Genomic DNA, 22,716 nt, shown 5'->3' with positions numbered 1-22,716 from the left:
AATGAACATCTATTTATGATGAGAAAGAACTGTGACGTCGGCACAGGCAGTGATGCAACAATGTCTTGTATGATTTTTTAATCAAATTTGGATTAATTATGTACACGGGATTTTATTTTCAGGCTCAGAAATCTTAGAAATCTGCATTTGTGCGCACATGTGTGTGTGAGCCTCCCTTGACGCACAATGTGGGAAAACATAACATGCCCATAGACGTGTGAATAATTTACAAGCTTACCAGGCTGAGGTTGTTAGGCCTGTTTTGATAATACCTCTCCAGACCACAGAAGGAGGACAAAGTATGAACGTTGAGAGGACAGAGACAACACACAACACTCGAACATTTAAGATATACTTTGCCCTGATTTGGCAGTTATATTATAGCTGTCAGCTTAATGATATTTTTAGTAGATTTGTTGACTTTTCTCTTTAGTGAGCTTTTTTTCAAAGGAAAATATGCAGATCTTGACTGGAAATCAATATTTTGTTCCCGTCTCAAATTCACATCACAGATGCTTGTTTCTGTAACTTCAGAGAGTCTGGTGCGATGAGCGATTCATTCAATCATCATCACTGGCTTACTCAACCCTTCTTTTACTCTTTACACTTTTTTTTTTTAAAAAGCAAAACCACAAAAATAGAATTTATTGAAGGGTCATATTTTCCTTTTTTTTTTTGCAACTCCTAGAAAGAATTAAACCAGACACAAATGATACACAATCACTTCCCAGATACTCTTGTATGTATTACACTGTGCCAATGTGACACAGAAAACTTTACGGGGTGCAGCGCCAACTGGTGAGAGGTTAAGGTCAAAAGGAGTCACTAATCAGTACCTAATCTAGCTTCACATCCAAAGACAGCTAAACAGCACACACACACACACACACACACACACACACACACACTGGCTGGCTGGCTGGCACGCAAACTCACTGACAGGTCTCTTTAAAGACTTCATATTAGTTTTGCAGAAAAATATTCCCATCAGAAAAACCTTCTGAATTGTAAATGCACTCCTCAGTGTTGACAACAGCATTCATTTACAATAGTCTCTTCTCAGTCACACATACTTGCGGTAGTGGTTGCACACAATCTTAAATGAGCAGATATGGAAATAAAGTCACTACTGGAAGTCATTAGACCTCTGCTTTTCTATCATCCCAGTTTCATCTGGTGTCTGACATCTTGTCACCTCTAACAATGCTGGAATAATTGATACCAACGTAGAGGTGGATCCTCATAATAAAAACACTCTGCATCTGAATTAACTGTAATGCTACAGTCAGACTGGAGAAAAGAGTGGTTGGAGACTGCGGCTCGACCAGAATTACTGCAACAATGAACTTGTTCCCTTAGAAATGGCTGATTAGAAGATGAGGACCAGCTCTGCGGCCACTTGAAATTGCTTGCCTTCAAAGCAACTTTGGTCCATCTGGACAGCAATTAAACAGCAATAAGATAAGAGATAAGAGTAAGCCTGCTATCAGTTTGCAATTGAATGGGGTCAAGTTTGCTTATTCATGCGGACGGTGATAATATGCAAACCTGTTGCTGTCTACATACACAGAAATAAGAAATGACTCCCATTGGTTGCAATGCGTCTGTTGTTTAAAATTACACAGCAATTATTTGCAAACCTGTGACAATCTGTCGCAGAGTGACTGCAGTCAGTCCTAAGCCAGGCAACCTGTGCAATCGCCTTGTGACCAGTGGTTGAGGATGTTGCACACTCAACCCCTTGGTGACCAGTTGGCTGCAGCAGCTACTTGCAATCGATCACTGAATCCAAAAAAAGTTCAATGCTATCTGCAGTATGACTGAGCAACTCCAAGGAGGACGACTGGTCCTTATGGTCTCTTCTCTCTCACTGTGAGTCAGAGACTAACCCTTAAATATCAGTTTTGACTTATTCCAAATGCACATATTTTAGGTCAGACCCACAGTTCTTGCACCTGCCATTTTATCACACCTTCACTAAAGATTTTCATGGTAACCATGGATTCCAAGTGGCTAAAGTGCCAATTTATGAAACTCGAAATGCTCCAGCTTGTGACCGACCAGGGACCTCAGTTGAATGTCGTATAAGGCAAATTTTCAGACACTTTGGTTTTACGGCCTCATTTTCACCACAGTGTTTTATCTTAAGGTAAAAACATTCAGCATCTGGTAAATCATTCATCGCTGTAATGAGCGATGAATGTATTTATTACAGAGTTATTGATTCACTAAAATTTCCAGGTCAAATGTATTTGCCTTTTATATGTTTGTCTGCTCGACTCCATTAGAGCAAAGCTTAGGTAGAAGGAGAGAGTGCAGGCTTCCATCTAACTTTGTGCTGGCAGGGAGCTGCTGTTAAAAATAGCCTCAAGCTGAACACACAAGTTTCCTCCTACTTGCTTCACACACAAAAAAAAAAACAAAAAAAAACCACACCACAGTATCTGCTGCTGAAATGCATACAGTACCTCTGTGAAGATAAATATGTTCTCAGAGTGCACTGGTGGTGGTGTAATATTGCTTTCTGTGTTTGTCTTTGTGGTGTAGTACACCTGCTGTGTCTGGGTCCATTCTCAAGTTTGTGCATCCTGGTTTGGCAGAGATTTCAGAGAAATTTACATGCTGCAAAGAATAAAGTAAGCACACTCAGCCCAGGGCTATCAACTGAATGAAATAACCAGATCATTTTCTTCGCTGTGTTGCAGATCACGTCTAAAATTGAAAATTCTCAAAACAGGGTGAAAACAAAATGGACGAACAAGAAAAGTACAGCAGTCCGTGCATCTCTGTTCTTACATTCAAAACCAGAGCAATCCCACACTGCATACCTGCACCACGGCAGGAAAATCCCTCCATACATAACTGAGTCCCTGATTCCAAAAGGATTTTTAGATCTGGATTAGTCTGTGATATTTTCTCGAGAAGATCAGGATTTTCCTTCCAGTCGGATGCGTGGCATTTCTCAAGATTCGATGTGAAAAGACAGTTTTGCTCTTTTTTGCAACAGTAAAGAATCCTTCCAAAAATCTACGGATGGCTGGAGATTGACTCCAAAAGTGAATCACTTCTGAATCGGCACGAGCCCCACGTCTGGTAAAATCTTTTTTTTACCAGACCAGATTTGAGTAATTCTGCTAACAAACACACAAACAAACAGGCGAACTGAGCCAGTCACATAACCGTCTTGGAAGCGGTAAAACGGGGAGCTCACGATACAAATTAGCTTGGATAACGTGCGCGTTTAAAAATGAACAGGTGACGTGAGAGGACAGAGTTGTGAGGGCTGTAAAATGAGTGGAAATCCCAACTTTATGTATACGGTCTGCTGGTTTAAGGACAAAAACAACATTCTGCTTTCTGCTCTTTTTTTTTTTTAACTTCTCTTCCAGACATAATGATGACACCCAGTCATGCATGAGATAGCTCTGACTTTGGGCCATTCATAAGATATTTTTCCTCCCAGATACATTCCAATTTTGATTCAGTCTGACATCAGTTTTGTGAGCACAAACCAACACCACATTAGCCTCTATTACAGCACTGTTTATCACAGATGGGTATCTAAGAAATCAGTAAATAGACATTAATGTTGGCAGTGTCTACTGGCCAGTTGCGTCCAAATGCTGCTATCCCTCCCGATGAGCTCACTCAGGAAACACAGTCCAGGAAATAACAAAGAATGGCTTTTGCAACACAAAAACTCTGACAGTGAACTTAGTTTCCTGTGATACATTTTTCACTGAACAAGGACTCAGACACTTGCAACAGAGTCACACTAGGAAGCGATCTCTTTACTGAAAACAGTAGAATTGTTTACAATCAATAACACGTACTTGAATGTGTGAACCCATCCTTTTGACCAAAACTGCTGATGCCACAGGGGAAATCAACACCCATCGTTTGAATCAACAACAGCAGGTGACAAACAGTGTGTTGGGTTTTTCTCGTGACTTACTCCTAATTGCGTCAAGTCCACAACGGCAAAATGAGGAGCCAGTTAAACTGACATATCTTGAGAGGTGTATTTTTCAGGAGCATACTGGATTTCCATGTCTAATTTATTTATTTATTTATTTTTTTGGGGTGCGGGGGTCATGTAAAGACGGAGTCCTTTCGATCAATATTCTGTGAAAAGCAGCATAGATGAAGGTGACTTGCAGAAAAAAATCCAGCATGATTACAATATTTTGGCCATAAATAGCTAATGGATCACAGTTCATAAAAAAATACAGGTGGCACATTATAATATGGCCTAGGGTGTAATTCGGCTAGGATTAAATAGAATATAAACATGTTTAACTGAAATATACTTACCCACAAATACTTACCAGTAAATATACTAGAATGAGGCAACAATTCAAGCTTTTGCAGGGAAGGTGAAATAATTATAAGTTGTGATTAACTTCAGGTATTTTACAGGAAAGAAGAAGCAAAGTAGGAAGTAACCACCATGTATTTTAGCCTAAAAACAAACGCTGTAAATACGCAGTACTCTTCATGGTGCAATTACAATGTAGCGTTGGCAGGTTAAGCCACTGTGTTGTGAAAGTACTGCATGTATACAGTGTAAGTTGCGGAACTGTTGTTTGTTTTTACGCCAAAATACACCTAAATTTCTTCTTACTTACAGTATAAATATTTCTTCTTTCCTGTAACAATTTGAATTGTTATTACTTTATTCTTGTGTACCGACCAGTAAGTATGAGTTGGTAATGATTTCAAATTAAAATGCAATATAATTTCATTTGATTCTACGGGAATTACACCCTTAGTCGTGGGCTATGTTTTAAAGGGCCACCAAAATACTGATTGTGCAAGAGTCAAAACTTCAAAAGAAAATTTCAGCTAGAGGTTGAAAAACTACATATGTGATCTTTGGAAGAGTTCTGTAGGTATAAAAAAAAACTGTTTAAGTTAGCCAATCCAACATGTATCACCACAAAATGCCACTTAGTGTGTATCTACATATGAGACAGTCACTAACTACGATGGCTCTCAAGGGCCCAGCGGAGATCTTGAGAAATCCTATTTCAGGAACATCTCAGATTTCACATCAGAACAACCGGCAACCCAGTCTGAACATTTCATTCAAAAGTGAAATTCATGGTGAAGTCATGGTGGAAATAGAGGTGAACAAATCCCCAAGTTCTATTGCATATTTCATATTTATTTTTTTCCCCAATATTTTATCCAGTAAATGGCTAAACTTTTGAGTTTTCACTGAAAAACTTTCATCTGCTGATGGTGTTACAGAAAAACATCAGAGGACCTTTAAAGTCAGTGGATATTCACGATATTCAAGATGCTCTCAGGGATATTGATATCTTCAGTAATGTCACAGCAGTCGAAGATTTTTACATATATATTCAACTCCACTAACACAAACGCATTCCTCACGGTGATACAACATTAGCTAGAAATTATATTAAATCTAATAGCTATTGAGATTTTAATGAAAGTGGTGGACTGACTAAGTGATAACAGCAGACTAGCAGCATCATCTCTGTGGTTATGCTTCCATTCATTTTACAGTTAAATCACTAAAATCATTTACATTAAACCCAAATAGTGAAGCATTACTTTTTTTCACTTATAAATTGCATGCAGAATTCATGAAGGAATTGATGTGTCACATGTTAATTCTAACCCCAGGCCTCAAAGGATTAGTCAGCCTTAAAGATGCATCCTACGATCTAAATGCCCGGCGGGAGCGACGATAAACAGATGGAGCAATTAAAAGAATTTAAGAAAGCAAAAGACACAAAGTCGAGACATGATGCGGAAGTTGCATGAAGTCACACAGCGCAAGAGGTAGTAGCAGATATTCAGCTGCACAGCCCACACAGTCTAATCTGTCATCGCCGACTCAGATGGCTATTATGCATATACCCATGTGATGCTCTGAGACACAGAAACTAACATCTGTTTACCTAAGCTGAGAGCAACTACTTCTCAGTGGGACAAGAGAGGGCATACTGATTCACCCTGACAAAAAGCAACAGCAGGTGTTCCACAACAGCAAAGCAACAAAAAAAAACAACAAAAAGCAACTTTGTTTCTTTCACAGAAATGAGGCGGCCACGGACAGCGAAAGAAAACAAAGAGTATAATGTGTGACCAAGTGGCCTGAAATTTAAAAAAAAAAAAAGTGCAGGTGGCATGAACATGCTGTTGCAAGTTGCTTTAACTGATTCTGAATCTGGTGCCCTGTGTTCTCTCAGCAAATCATAGGGGTGTGCACATTAGCAGTGGAAAGAGCCACTTATCTTTCTGCTTTACTCATTAATGCAGTGCATGTTCGCCAGTTTGCCTCACAATGGTGAAGCCATTTCTAATGGTCTCATTTTCTCCAGCTCATCTCAGTGTAACCTATCAGTGAGGTTGAGTGCTCCTATCAATGGCCAGACTAAGTGTGCTGCACTTATATACAGAGTATTATAGCTTGATTTAAGCTAGTTTATTTCTGAGGTGAGGAGAGATGTTGCTGTGTTTTACCACTAGGCTGCTCTCGGCTCCCTTTCTGAGGCTTCTCTTTCTCCCCGTTCTGTCCTCTTAACACATGCCCGCACACACACACACATGTGCCATATATCAAACCATGCATTTATGCCAAGCAATTGAATTCTCATTGGATATAAATCTGGGCAGTGACAAATGAGGCCTCTGTCTGCGTCTTCGTCTTATAAACTGACATGCATCTCTCATGACTGATACCTTTAATTAGCACAGCAGTCTGAGAGATCCATGGCTCCGTGTCTTTCACCTCTAGAGCCAAGACACAGTCATTGAGCGGAGTCACAGATAAGAACCACCATCTTGCCAAGTTAACGGTGGCTGCAGGGCACTATCGGCCCTTCTTTTGAAGGCAAATTATGAGATGTTTAAAATCTAGCTTTCTTCAAAAATAGAACATGTAAGGTCAAAATGGTCTTGCTACTGATATGTTCTACTGATCAGATGAAAATAACAGGAATAAATACTGATAAATTAATGCAAAAAAATTGCCTACCTACCAAAAAGTTTGAACTGAAGTTGCCTGATTAATGAACTAGTGGTGTTAGTTCTTTCTAGTGCACAACCAACAAAACAAAACTGACTGCTTCACTTGATTAGTGATCAGTTTTTCCTAAGACTAATGCCCATTATGTAGAATTGCCCTTTAAGCTGAACTTCCTATTTGTCATTGTTGTTCATTGCAAGGTGTGAATGTCATGTGTTAGACTTCTTACGTGACAAAAAAGCCACAATCACTTCTATAAGTCGCTGAACATATTTCACTGTTTTCTGACATTTATTAAATGTCAGATTAATCAAGTAATCAAGAGAATAGCTGTCAGTTGTTGTGAAATGAGATTCTAATGGCATAGGCCTTAAAACGGTCCATTATTTGTGTCGAGCTTTATTCATTTCTCTTCACCACGATTTGGGAAGATTACCAAAGAAGACACTTGGGTAGCCTGAAAGAGGTTCTGAAGAATCATTTGGAGGCTGAGAGAGGGGACAAATCATGCCCAGGCTTTTCTGTAAGAGCTTGAAATTGGTGTCATCAGTGGTGGAAAAGTAATTAAAAGATGGAAGGAGTGCTTTGAGTATCTCCCAGACCCAAGAGACTTGCCCCTCTTAACAGCAAGCAGAGCTGGAATTGGAAGGTTTTCAGTTCATTTCTGTGGTTCTGCACACTAGGGTAAGTCAGTAAGCTACCCAGTGGCACAGTAATGAACTTGGATCACCCTGAACTGCTAAAAGATTTGAATATTGTTGGGTTGGCACGACTGCTATATTTTTAGAGTTCAATAACTGTGCTCTTGGATTGGTTAGCAGATAAAGTGCATTTGACTTCATCAAACCACGAGCCCATATCACTCTGCAACTCGGTCAGTGTGCAAACCGGAGCTTCCAAAACAGATATATTCAGTTTATTTACCAGTTTTTGCTATTTTTTTGGTTCACAGTCAAAAATAGTGAATGCAGTCAGTTTGGGCAGCAAGCTTTGTGCACAACTGTAATTAGAAAGAAGTGTCTCTTTAAATGCCAGAGTCATGAGAAGCTTTGGGTAGTAACCAAAAAGTTTAGATCACTTGGCAACCTGTTGTCAAGAAGAGGCTGAAGGCTAGACGTGTCAATGGAGATGTTTTGGAATGAGCTCCATAGAAAGGTATCTGTCCTGTAATGTTCAGAAGTGCTAATTAAGAAGGTTTTAGTTTGGAGTAAAGACTCTTTATTTGCCTGTTTTCAGTTCAGAGATTATCCAGATGTGTCCTTATTGGGTGACCCTGGGGTAGGCCTTGGACAGCAGGAGAAGGCTGCAAGGGAAAAGGACATATGGGCTCCTCTATGTGCCCAACTGCCACCATCATCAAGGGGAAGATGAAAATAGTCATTACTTCCTGAATGGTGAAGTAATCCCTGCTTGTTTTGGCATTCGATTGGACAGAGGGGAAAGAGCCAAAATGTAATCCACAGATCTATCAGTTTTGAAGGAAGATTTTGAAGGATGAAGAATAAGATTGGCTTGTTCAAACATCCATGATGTCTTTATTGGTGAGATATTTTAATTATGTGCAGTTGTGGCATGTAGTGATTACTGTGTTACAACAAAGAAACACCTGTCTCTGGTTCTTTCACTGCGTCTTTACAAAAATAATTACATTAATGATTATACTTCTAGTCTCAGGATTTATTTTTATGAATTCGAGAGGGTCATCAGTTTAACTAAGCATGTTAACACTTTTCACACCTAAAAAAACATGATACTCGAAGACTATATGACCCATGTAATTTATGATGAAACTAATACCAAAAGCATTTGAGTTATATGATAAGAAAAAGATGGGAAATTAAGCTATTTACAGCCCCTGATGGTGATAATGGCTAAAATCATAACCATTTTAAATGTCCATTTAGTCCAAAATTACACAATTTTCCTCTGAACTCATCATAAAGCACTAAATCTTCCTATTACATTCCCTCCGGTTCAAGTATATATCAACTGTATTCACTTGCCGTTTGATGTACAGCACACATGTCTACCAGGAGACAGCTTTAGTATTATGAGTGAGGGAGAAAGATTTATTATAACCTGAAAAGGAATCAAGGCATCACAAATCTCTCCATGACGCTGCAGAGAAACACTGAACTCCCAGCTTTGCAATCATTGTGTTTTGCATTCAAAGGAATGTTTAGAGTCTGTCTTCAAAGCTTTTGCAATAGAGACAGCCAGAGTTTATATTAAAAAAAAAAAAAAAAAGTAAACCATAGGCTATTGTAAATATGCCCATGGTGCCAAACTGCTGTTCCACTACATTCCAAAGGTGCTCCCTTGGATTGAGATCTGGTGCATGTTCAAGAAACCAGTTTGAGATGATTTGAGCTTTGCGACATGGCATGTTACCATGCTGCAAGTAGCCATCAGTAGATGGGTACACTGTGGTCATGAAGGGATGGACAGCAATAACACTCAGGTAGGCTGTAGGGTTTAATGATGCTTAATACTAAAAGGTCCAAAGTTTGCCAAGAAAATATCCCCCACACCTTTGCACCACCAGCAGCCTGAACCATTGATACAAAGCAGGATGGATAGAGTCACCTGAACCAGCCCTAACTATAAGCTTTAACGAAAGGAAAGTTTTAAGCCTAATCTTAAAAATAGAGAGGGTGTCTGTCTCCCGAATCCAAGCTGGAAGCTGGTTCCACAGAAGAGGCGCCTGAAAGCTGAAGGCTCTGCCTCCCATTCTGCTCTTAAGTATCCGAGGAACCACAAGTAAGCCAGCAGTCTGAGAGCAAAGTGCTCTGTTGGGGTGATATGGGACTATGAGGTCTATGAGATAAGATGGTGCCTGATTATTCAAGACCTTGTATGTGAGAAGATGGATTTTAAATTCTATTCTGGATTTAACAGGGAGCCAATGATATTTGATTTGAACTTCAGTAAGTGGTTATTTTGTGTTAACATACAGCTGGACCTAATAAAGTGTGAATGTATGTATACCTTATAATTTTAAGTAATATTATGCATTGAAATCTCTTGTGCTATTTATAGATGCAAAACAACATATTTGTGGGGTTTAATAAAACTGACTTCCTACATATGCCTCTTAGGGATTGGTCCAGTGCCTACCATTCTTAACACCTTTCACCTGCAAACTCAAATACTGTGTAAGACATTGCTATTTACTTTGACCATTCAATAGAAAAACACATATTTTGTTAGCTTGATTACCCATCCATCCATCCATCCATCCATCCATCCATCCATCCATCCATCCATCCATCCATCCATCCATCCATCCATCCATCCATCCATTCTCTTCTGCTTATCTGGGGCCGGGTCACTGGGGCAGGAGCCTAAGCAGAGAACCCCAGGCTTCCCTCTCCCCAGCCACCTCCTCCAGCTCATCCGGAGGGACCCCAAGGCGTTCCTAGGTCAGCCGAGAGATATAATCTCCCCAGTGTGTCCTGGGTCTACCATGGGGCCTCCTCTTGGTGGGACATGCCCGGAACACCTCACCCAAGAGGCGGTCAGGAGGCATCCTAATCAGATGCCCGAGCCACCTCAACTGGCTCCTTTCAATGTGGAGGAGCAGCAGCTCTACTCTGAGCCCCTCCAGAATGGCCGCACTCCTCACCTTATCTCTAAGGGAGAGGCCAGCCACCCTTTGAAGGAAATTCATTTCTGCCGCTTGTATTCGCGATCTTATTCTTTCGGTCACTTCCCAAAGCTCGTGACCGTAGGTGAGGGTAGGAATGTAGATCGACAGCTTCGCTTGATTACCTTGCTGTTAAATGCCATATTGTTACAGACCAGTCATGTCTCCGAATTCATGTTTATACAATTAAAATCATAACTCAACAAATCTTAAGGTCTGAAAATGCCTCGCGGCTGCCGTTGAGCTGATATTTCTGTCTGATAGAATTTTCTTTCTAAATTTTTTTCTGACTTTCAGTAGGGCCCAATGGTTCCTGGACCCCCTGTTTAAAAAAAAAAATAATAATAAATAATCAAAACACACCCCTGAATCACAGAGTCTCTTGTCTCAATGCTGGAGGCAGTACTTCCATAAAAGCTAACATTTTTTTTTAAACTTAATTTGCTGTGATTGTTATAGCCAGCTCATTAAAAACGTACTCTGTAATTCAGTTACTTTCAGCAATGCACAAAGAACAACACACTTTTGCATGCACCTTTTTATTTGAGCTAGAGAGAAGTCCTTCAGATGGAGGCAGGAGAGAGTCAGAGTAAAACCAAAAGAGACAAAGTGGGGTCAAAATTCAAATGGCAGAACAGCAATGTCTGAAACATCCCAGCTTATCGCTCCTGGCTCAGCTCTTCGTTGCTCAGTGAGGTTTTGTCTCATTAACCTCTCGAATCTCTTCCTCTTTCTCTTCTACCCCCCCATCCTAATCATCCTCTTTCTTCTTTTCTGTCTCCCCTCTCTATCCCACCTCCCGCTTTCTCAAACGCGTAAGGATATACCCAAGCACCGATGCTCTTCTCATTTACGCAGGGCCTTCACAAGGCCAATCGCAGGCTGACATTTTGTCTCACAGTTCAGTGCATACTTTTCCCAAAGGGATCTATTAAGTTATGGTATCCAGTGAGCCAAAGAAAAGGCGAGCCAGGCTTCCTAGTGGATTAGTTAATCAATAATATGGGGAAGCATTGAGAAAAATGCATTTATAGGTTGGTAGGAGCAAGGGTGGGACGCTGTCTAGCTTTCATGATTCCCTCAGGTGTGGACTCCACTAACTGGTGAGGGGATTTTTTGGGTGATAAATCATCAAAACATAAGCTCAGCTGTAAAAGTAAAATATTTGGATAAGCCTTGCTTAAATTCATACCTCAAAAAAGAACAACAACAACAACAAAACAAAAAAAATGTAAAAACACTTGATATTCAAAAAAACATTATTTTTGCAGTTTCTCATATCTGTGGTTATGTCAGTCCCACTCTCTGGCCTCTTAAGGACATAATGACCGTGAAAGAACTTTTTTTTTGGTGCTCATGAAATGATACTTTCTTCGATTCTCATGGGAATAAAAGAAAGACTGAGCTCATTATAATGCAACTTTGCTGCATTACTGCACCACTGAACTCTTTCTACCTTGGCTAACATCATACTAAACCTATTCTGTTCACCTTGTTTCTTTGCAAGCTGCTCCAGTCCCTGAAACTCGCCCAAAGGGACACTAAGCAGCAGCTCAACTGGGACTTACAAAGGAAGCAATGGATGATAAAATGATGTGCAACACAGACAAGTACTGTAACAAGAGTAATCTTGAGCTTGGGGGCATTTTTTTATAATGCAATTATATTTCATTGCTAAGTGGACGAAAGGACTTTGGTCAGGGAGTTGTTGAAAATGGAGAAATAAAACATTAAGAGGTGATACGTGATAGCAGGATAGATAGAGATTTGATTGTGTATAAAGGCCCATAAAAGCATGTAAGGAGGCTTTTATCCAGACTTTTGCAAGCCATCTTTAAATGAACTCAGATTTAAGTGCTCTCTTGAAAAAATATGTTACCTTTGGAGTGTGACCAACAGGGGTCTTTCTTTTTACATTCTTCTCACATTTATCTGTTCATTATGGAGTCTAATGTAATAGAATGAAGCCATGAATTTTGTGTGGTCTGTACAAAAGCACAGAAAGCATATATATATATATATATATATATATATATATATAAATTGTGATATTTGTTCACCTAGCAAATCAGAAGGAATGATCTCAAACACGTCACAATAACAAAGAAGCAGTGGATTTGTATTTGGCAGATGGGCAGAGACATGACTTTAAATAAATGCAGTGTTTCTCTGTGTCTATGCTGTGCAACCGTGGCCTACATGGTCACCATGATGTGTCAGTGGTTTAAACAGGAGCTAGAATCTTCCAGCTCCTTTTTCTTTTACTCTTGTACTCTACTAAAGTGTCTTTGCATGATTCATGGTTTAAAATAATCCTTATTTATCTTATACCTGCCCTTGCCCAGCTCCTCAGTTCATCCTCTGCCTGTAACAAGCCCCCCACCCCCCCTCTCCTTTTAAGCCAAATTTTGACTGCTTGGCTGCCCCATACCAAAGAGAAAGCATGGTGGGCAGGACTTCTATGCTCACAGGCTCTGCATCTGACCACATTATGGATATCCACACTCACTGACATCATACAGGGTCAAAAGTAGAAAAAAACTGTATGAAACTGGGTGTTCAGAGCAATCTAAAACCCACTCAATTCAATTCAGTTCAATTCAATTCAACCTTATGCATAAGTTCAGTAAGGATGCTCTGTGGTCACTCATCTAGCTACATTCTTGTGTTTTGCTACAGACTAATGACAGCCAGGTGTGCAAGCTCAGCAACAACCCCCCAACAACTGGAAATGAAAGCATGGCATTTCAGAGACTCCAGAACCCTAAGCAGATGGTGTTTAAGTAATTAAGAAGTCTAGTTTAAGTAGTTAAGACTATTGATACTGGATATCACTTGTTCCACTTGGACTATAACCCACTTCAATTTTGGATGGTCCTATATAATCTGGATTTAGTGATGGGTCTGGCAACACAGATGCGTCAGCGCGGGCATTGAGTTTATAGAGCAAAACCTGTGTCGGTGCGCGTATCGCTATTGGAAAGTCACGTAACCCTGAACTCAGTCCACAAGCAAGGGCGTAGGAAGGAGTTTACTATTGGGGGGGGGACACATCGGAAACCTGACAGATCATTACATACTCGAAGCAAAGCATAAAAAAAATCTATTTAATCTTTTACTTTCTCCTTTTTCAAATGTTTCTTGGAAAATAGTGTTGTGTACGCCTATATTACTGCATGTATAATTTACATACATATATATATATATAAAATCATAACATGTGGACAAACCACCAAACAAAATGGCTTGAGTCTTTTATGAAGCATAATGGCCATGTCATTCGAGGCTGTAGGGCTTACTTTATCAGCTGGCCGCACTGGTACTAGTACAAAGGAGTATTCAGGCCACACTGAGAAAAAAAATAAATGGTGCATTTTGAGAATAAATTCAAAATTTTGAGAAAAAAGTCGAAATGTGCAGATTAAAGTCGTTTCAAGTCAAACTGCCGCCACGACACGTCTGTTATCCCCTCCAGAATGTCTTGTATTATGAGTTAGTGAAACTATACTTTAGAATCAGTTTTAGTAACAAGGAAATGATTTCTCTTTTAGTAGATAAACACGATGTAGTGATAAGTATGAGGACGTTAAAGAGAGAGCGCAGAAAGCTGCATCTGCTCAGAAGGAAAACCCACACAAACTGGCAACGGTTAGATGGAAGGACGGCTGCACCTTCGTACAGCACAGAGGGGACATGCAGAACCACAAGACACAATAAGACAGCTGATCAAGTTGTTTCTACCCAAGACATTTTGCAGAGAGTATAGCAGCTGTGGTCGTTATTTGACTTGAAACAACAACTTCAACAATTTTGACTTTATTCTCAAAATGCACAAAATGATTTATTTTTTTTCTCAATGTGGCCCTCACACTCCCTTCATATACTAGCAAGCTAAATATTTCAGTAGCATAAAAGTTCCTACGCCTATGTCCACAAGCATCCTCATTCGCAACACGTTCACTTATATTTTCATGTTATGACACATGTTCACATTATTTATTGACTGTATCTAAAAATATCACAGATATTTTAAATTTAAATGAAGATATGAAATAATGTAATATAAAATACAGTGACTTAAATTATATTATTGTATATACTAGGTCATCACATCAGTGTCAGTTGAGTCTGTCAACTAGGTTGCCTGTAGGGATTTTTAAGTCCCAGCAGGTGTCAGTATTCAGTGACACAGTATCGACACAGTATCAATACAGTTTGGTAATGTGTTGAAACGCTTCATGACGCCTCATCTACCCATCACTACAGTACTGCACTGTACCTTATTATTTAAAATGTTGAATAGTCACCATTGTACAAGTATATACTCTATATAAAACAGAAAATAAGGAAAAACATGATATCCTCGCAAGGACTAATCTTTAAATGTAATGAACTTGACGATGAGGTAATAGTGATAAGGTCCAGTTCCTGTAACAGCAATGAAAGGACACGCACACACATCGATTGCATACCTAAAAGGACATTTTGTATCTATTTTTTGGTACCTGTCAATACAGGTCCCCCCCCCCCTCCAAATGGTAAAGAATCCCTCTGTAAAGAAGACGAGCAAAAACAAAACAGAACAAACTTTTGGGTATCCGGCCAAAATGCGGACCACATGATGCCACAGCCAGGTTTTTCAAACACAGCTAAAAATAGATCGTGACAACAGGAAGTGTTTTGTCTGCTGAAAACAGAAACCATACTTGTCAGGTTTTTAGTGCCAGTATTTCTGGAAAAAAGAAAGAAAAATACAAAGGTTCTATCCAGACTAATCAGCTTGCAGCACTGTTCAGCAATCATACAAAGAGAATGGAAGAAGAGACAGCTTTCCTCACTGATCATAACTGCTATGAAATTCAGTGCAGTCATAGTTTGTGTCCTTCATCTGTTGTTTGTAGTGCATCAGGACATTTATGACTGTTCTTTACTTAAAAACTAGACCTGTATACATACAGGGAAGAAATCCACCTTCGGATTAATTAATATAATAGCCCACAACAACAGGAATTATGTCCTTATTGGACGAATCTTTACCGTTATCCCTGTTTTAGATTCTATAACCACAGTCCTTCCCAGATCATTCCGGGGTAGCCAGATTCCAGTGCTAAAGATAACTGTTCAAAGCCCTTTAAAGACATGAGGTATGAAACACAGATTAGTTCCGTCTGTTAAAGTGATTGCTTTTTACATTCATCTCTGGAAATGTATGATTCAATATTCCCTGAGGTTTTATTCAGAGATGACAGGACATTTTAGAGGAAGACCCTAGTCCTTGTGCAACATTTGGCATCATGAGATGAATGCTGGTTTACTGCCGGAGAGCAGGAGTGAGTCCAAATGTTTGATAATCAGACGGAAAAACAAACAGGTTTTTTTCCTTTTTAGGTTACCGAAATTATTTTTATTTTCTTTGAATACAGGAGATGATGTTAGAGTAAGAAATTTACACAGGCAGACACTACGTGAGCAGTTTTGCTCAACCTATTTACAGAAACTTTGTGCTGCTGCCTTTATGCCAATCTCATAGCATTCATTTCAGACTTATGCCATGCAAAAGGTGCAACAAAAGTATTACTTGGTCTGAGCTATTGCCACTGTGGTTTTCATGTAATGGTGCATATTTATGCATGAGCTCGTGCTAAATTGCCAAGACTTTGATGTAAAGAGATGTGTCTTTGGCACTGGGGTTCGATGTCAGAGGACGGCTCAGCAAAATGGGCAAAAAAAAAAAAAGAAAATTAAAAGATGAATTCTCATTACTTTATAACACAGTAATTACTCCTGCTACACACTCACACATTACAAAAACATTACGTTTAGCAGTGGATTAGTAACCACATCTGACCCCCCCCCCCCCCCGCCCCTTTGATACTCATATCTGAGTAAACAATGCTTTGATTACTTTCGGTAAACAAGCTTTGATTTTATTGAATTCAAATGTTTACACGTGCAGCACAATCAGATACTGAATGCAAATTGCTCCTTTATTAGGCTGATCATACACCTGCTTCTGTTACTCCAAGCCCCCCCCCCCCCCCCCCATTCTGACTCTTTCTGTCATTTCTGCCACTTCTTAATCCCCCCCCCCCCCCCCCCCTCCCCCCCCCCCCCACACACACACACAATCTCTCTCCACCTATTGTGTTTCTGTCTCTCTCACTTCTGTTTCATTCTAAAGCCCCTTGGAATCATCATTTTACACACTCAGCCATATCATCTACAAATATTTGGATGCTAATGCCCATTTTTGTGCGCTGCTCTAATCAGGGCTTCTACTGTGACAAAGGCTAGCTAACAACACAGAGAGTGTTCTCGCTTGGCAAAGAAATTAGCAAAATAATCCATAAACGCCGCTACTCACCGAGAAAACACTCAAAGCGTTTCCCCAAAGACCGCCAGCTCATGTAAAACAAAGACCCGCCTTATTGGCTGCCACTGAGTTACCTTAAGCTGACCTCTCAGTGGGATAACAGGTGGGTTAATTAGTCATGCAATAGTTTGAACTGGTCTCTTGTTGGACAGGAAATTTAGTGCTGTTTTCCTGTTGCGCTGTGTTATGAGAAAGCCACCAAATGGTTAAAGCCTTTGGGAACAGGTCTAAGCTATGACCTGATGTTTGTACATCATAACCAAGTGTGCCAGCTTCCTGCTTGTATTATTTTTGGACTGAACCCAGAGGAAATGACTGAAACTTTGTTACTGTCAAAATTCCCTTCATTTATCCTCTCAAAAAAGTATGGTTTTCCACAAGGCCCTTAGGCTATTGTATTTTTATTTACTTTTTCATTTGTGATAAAATATCCATGCTATTCACCAAAGGCCTACTGGCCTCAAGTTTAGATGAAATTAGAAATCTATAATTCAGTTCACACTTCAGAAAGTGTGCCCAGCAGAGTAAATGTTTGGCAAGAGAAAGAGAAAGACACAGAGGGAGAGGGAAAAAAAAAAAAGTAAAGGGAGTGTGTGCGAGAATGGGAGTCGGGTTGGGGGGTGGGGGAGATTTAATTTCCTATGCCTCAGCCGATCACACTGCTTGTGGCACAGTAAAGTCCCTGGAACAAAACACAACCTTGAGTAATGAACTATACGTGCATAACAATATATTCCTTTTTCATTTTGATATTCAAATGAAAAAGGCAAGTGGGCTGCAAAATAAAAAAATAAATAAAAATAAAAACTGCTCTAAACAGTGAGCGAGAATAAACTCTCAGCATTAACGCTTTGACAAGTCATGGCAGGAAGCCGAGCGAGGAGTTCAGTGCTTGATCTTCTGACGTGATATTAGACACATTTCTCTGATATAATTGCTTATGGAGGAACCTGTATAAACCCTTCCACATCATCCGGCTTTTTTTTTTTTTTTTCTCCTCTAACCTCTGCCAGTTGATATAGTCACTTCAAAGATCCAACTTAGTGGTATGTTATTGAATTTTTGACAGGGGTGGAGGGCGGGCTGGAAAAGATATTGCTCAAGAGTTTTTCACCAAGACTCAGACCAATATCATCAGATATTAAACATGGGAAGAAATCACTCCCTTTGAAGAGCCGGAGAGGAGGAATGAACAAAGGCAGGAAAACACGAGATCCATTACTTCAGATGTTGACAGGGAAAAAAAAAAAAAATATATATATATACATCAAAAAATAGCTCTGGGCGTGAGGCATTTTTAACCAGATTCCCACAAACAGTTTACCTTTTTACTCCATGCAGCAGCGCTGTATTGTGCTTTATAGGCTTTAGTACACTAGAAGGTGCTTCATTGCTTGACACAAATAAATAGGGGGTCTGTTATCATAGAAGATGTCAGAATATAAATAATCTACTGGGGTGGCTGCAACTCTAAAATCATGTGATACTTTCGCGTGTGTGTGTATATGTGTGTTGGGGGGGGCAAATGCAAGAAGTAAGTTATTGGGAATTGCCGTCAGTATCGGCCATGAGGTGGTTTTTGCAGCGTGGTTCAGCTTGACCTTGTGGAGATATATCCTGGCCATCGAGCTCCAAGTAACTGTCGCCCATGTGTAGCAAAGCAGTTGCACTGGATATCCAATTCAGTTCAACGTCTCTCAAATGGAGGGGCAAGACCTTTGTAAACACATAGGGATAGCTGTTTTCTCTTCTTCTGCCCTGTTTTTTTTAAAGGGTTGACTCAATTCTGCACTGGTTGAGCGACAGTGACAAACAATGCTGTTTTGCGCTCGTGAAATCCATCATTCATTTTTTTTTTCTTTTTTTTTCGGTTTGCCTACAGCTCAAGCTGCAGTTTTCTGTGAAAAACCCACTTCTGGAATATCTCTGAGTAATAACCTTAATCCCCCGTAATATCTGTTACGTATAAACGTCAGACGCCTCTGGTTATTTTGACAGGGAAGCATGAAAGGATCTTTCTCAGTGTCTTGTCATGTGTGAGACAGATGGATTTTTTTCACCCCTGTCATGCTCTGATTCAAGACAAAGCACAGAACACAGAGAGATGCGCTGGGGGTGGAGAGCTCCTTTATACCCGCAGAGAAATTCATCCAAGTCTGTGAATGCATCCTGTTGCAAAAAAAAAAAAAAAAAGAGAGGAGATAAATGAGCATATCATGAAATGAAATGCTCTTTTAAAAAAACAACAAAAAACAAAACAAAACTAAACAAACAAAAAAACAGGTGAAAGCTCTTCTTTTTGAATCCATAACAACGACACAGATGAGTGAAAAATAAAAGCAAATGAACAGTTGGTTGATCATCTATCTCAGCTCCAGTATGTCACAAGTCATTTACACTCTCCAAGGATTATTTTGTCAGTCTTATTTACAGCTTTTGAAACTCAGAAAAAAAAGTGGAGAATGGAGCTAAGAAAAAAAAAGAGAGAAGAATATGAGCACATTTCTGAAATGTCTTGCCTGACAGAGGTTCCTAAAATTCATATAAATGACTGAGTACAGCTTTATACTTCCCACTCAACTAATTGTCCTTGAGCTCTGCTATTTGCTCAGAACACTCAAGGATCTATTCGGCAATAAGATGCGTTCAGTCCGTTATGAGATTTGGGTTTATTTTCGTGTGTGTTTCAGAAATAACCCCATGCACATCCGTTCTGTTGATCTGTACTTCCATCCGGTCCTTGGACCTTATTTCTACAAGAGGGAATTTCGGCCATTTTCATGACTGTTTGCTTTTGCCATGTGACTGACAGTTCACGCATCAAAAAACAATTGGTATTTCCTCCACCTCTGGGTTTTCTGTCGTGACTTCTAGCAATAATGACATGCACTACTAAAAGCAATAAACTCGCATTATTAAAGTAAACCCTCACACTCCCTATAAGTCAGGGACAAAGAGGTGGGAATCTGAGCATTTTTTTTCCCTGCCAGACAGCCGAATGACCTAATGCAGCAGAATGGGCCATTTGTGACCTTAGTCCACCATTGTCCTGCAATAACGACACTAATGTGAAATTGATTTCACCTCTCTAAAACGTGCAAATGTTAAACATCTCATATTTAGACAGGCACTGGTATGGGACTATTTTTTTACACTTGCTAATATTTAATTTTCTTTACTGATTTCTTATGCGGTATATTCTTTTGCAGATAAGAATATATTCTGCAGATAGACTGACAGTTTAAAAGGGGATAAAAAAAGCAAAAGGAAAAGCTGACATAGGGTGAGGGGGAGGGTACACCATGGACAGCTCACCAGTCTATCACAGGGCTAACACATAGAGACAGACAACCATTCACACCTACAGCCAATTAAGAATCACCAGTTAACCCCATGCATGTCTTTAGACTGTGGGAGGTAGCAGGAGTATCTAGAGAGCAAACTCTACACAGAAAGGCCCCAGGCTGGATTCGAACCCAGAACCTTCTTGCTGTAAAATAACAATGCTAACCACAACAGCACTGAGTGGAAGCATTATTCCAAAAGACATTTCCACGTTATGAGTGTGCTGTATAACACATAGCTTCAAAATCTTCCTTGTGCGTTCACTTCTTTTACATCTGGTCAGTGTAACATATGATTCACTTCATTTTCATAGTCATCAAAGCGATCAGTGAAGAAAACGAAAGCGTGCCCTGTGGATGGGGCTATCCTGGAAGAGATCGCTCTGATCAGGATAGGAAAAAAAAAAAGTTTCATCATGAGCTAATGATGATCGCTCAGAACAACTTTGTATTGATTTGCAGTGACCTTTTCCCTTGAAGCAGACAAGCGAAATTCCATCACTTCAACAGAGACATCAGATTTACTGCATCTCCTCGCTAAAGTGGTCAGAGGGTTTTCTTTTAATTTGTCACCCATCTATCGATATGATCGGTCCTCATAAACCGCAACTTCAACTTCTTGTACGTTAACATTTCAGCTGTGAAATATGAAATACCTTCTAAATAATTTAGACTTAAAAATAGTATTGGTGCACGGATACGCTTTGGTATCATGTTTCACCATCTTTCCTTTAAACTGATCTGTTCCTCTCTAGGCATCATCAGCACATCTGTGCAAGGATTTAACTGAATTTGATGATACACCTCATCAATGCATTAAAAGGTAACATACATTTTTATTTGCGTAGCACCTTTCAAGATAAATATCACAAAGTGCTTCACAAGAAAAACGTTAGAACATCAAAACAAAAAGCAAGTTTGAAAAGATGAATTTTTTTAAATCTGGTTTTAAGACGAGATCACCGACTCCACGGATCGCCGACTCAATGGGAGAGAGTTCTGGAGTCTGAAGGGGGGGGCTACTGTGGCAAGAGCTCCTTTAGGTCTCAGCCTTGTATGCTGCACAGCCAACACGCCCTCACCACACGACCTCAAGGACCTACTGGGGATGTATGGATGTAAAAGTTCACTGATGTACGCTGCTGCTTGTCCATGCAGAGCTCTAAAAGTCAAACCCTGAATCTTAAAGTGGGCTCTGAAGTTAATGGGGAGCCAGCGCAAGTGAATTCCAACAACAACAAAAAATGATTGTGTATGTTTCCCACATACAATACAATAAAGTGACCAGTATATTATTATTATTTGTCAAAGGTATATTTTAAATAGTAAATGTGATTAAATACCTTGATAATTAACAGCTTTGGCGCATTCAGATGCATATCCTAAAACAGCTAAGCACAATCTATTTATAAGGTGCCACACAGAGATGCAAGCAGCCACTTCAGTTAGCCCTGAAGGCCATCTGCCATGGCCACACCTGAGAACCACCTCTGACAGGCTATTAATAAGAGAGCCTCTAGCTGTGGAGGCCAACCTCTGTGGCATATGTCGCTCTGCTGACTCTAGTTTGTCTGGCATCTTCTTTAACTGGGCTGAACAGATACAAATTATCTAGCATTTTTCTTGGTGCGTTTACGCACACAAGTGAATTTGTTTACTCTAAATCTCTTCATCTAGAAGAGGAGAAGCTTTGGGAAATTGGACAACAAACAGGGGAACAGATGTTGTTTGGTTCAACTTTTTGTTAAATGTTTAATTATTATGTTCTAGATTCCAAAGAGAGACACATCGGTCGCAGTTCATGCAAAAATGATTAGCTGAATGGTTCACTTTAGGATTCTTCTGTGATTCTGACCTTAAGCTGTCTTCAAAATATCCTTAGGGTTCAGGGATTAAGGTTGCAGTGACAACCTGAGGATAGCTTATTCAGCTTCTTGCTGACAGATGGGCCAGATGTTATAGTGTCTGCTGCTAGACTGAAGTCAGGCTAAAATGGTCATATCTGCACATGTGCCTCATGAAGGTTTTGCCTCTTGGTCAAGGTTGTACTCGACAACTTGCTCAGCCTCGTGTTCCCCACAGACAGCAGCCGTGTAATTTGCGTCTGTCTCTGGCTGTGGCTCTACTCCGTGGAAGTTGACAGCTTTAAAGCAAACTATGTTGTATGGCAGTTTAGAGCAGAGAACCTTGTGGATGAATTGATGCAACTTGGCACTGTGCCAGGTTGAAATGTCAGCGCTGGGTTGTGGCATAGCGCTGAGAGATTCTCAAATGTTGACAGGCAGTTGTCCATCAACTTGAGATCTGCCAAAGAACTTTGGTCAGTGGTGTGAAAGTGATCACACCGAAAAGA

This window comes from Archocentrus centrarchus (assembly GCF_007364275.1).
Source record: "Archocentrus centrarchus isolate MPI-CPG fArcCen1 chromosome 18 unlocalized genomic scaffold, fArcCen1 scaffold_23_ctg1, whole genome shotgun sequence".
Lineage (NCBI taxonomy): Eukaryota > Metazoa > Chordata > Actinopteri > Cichliformes > Cichlidae > Archocentrus > Archocentrus centrarchus.
This window is presented reverse-complemented; position numbering follows the sequence as displayed.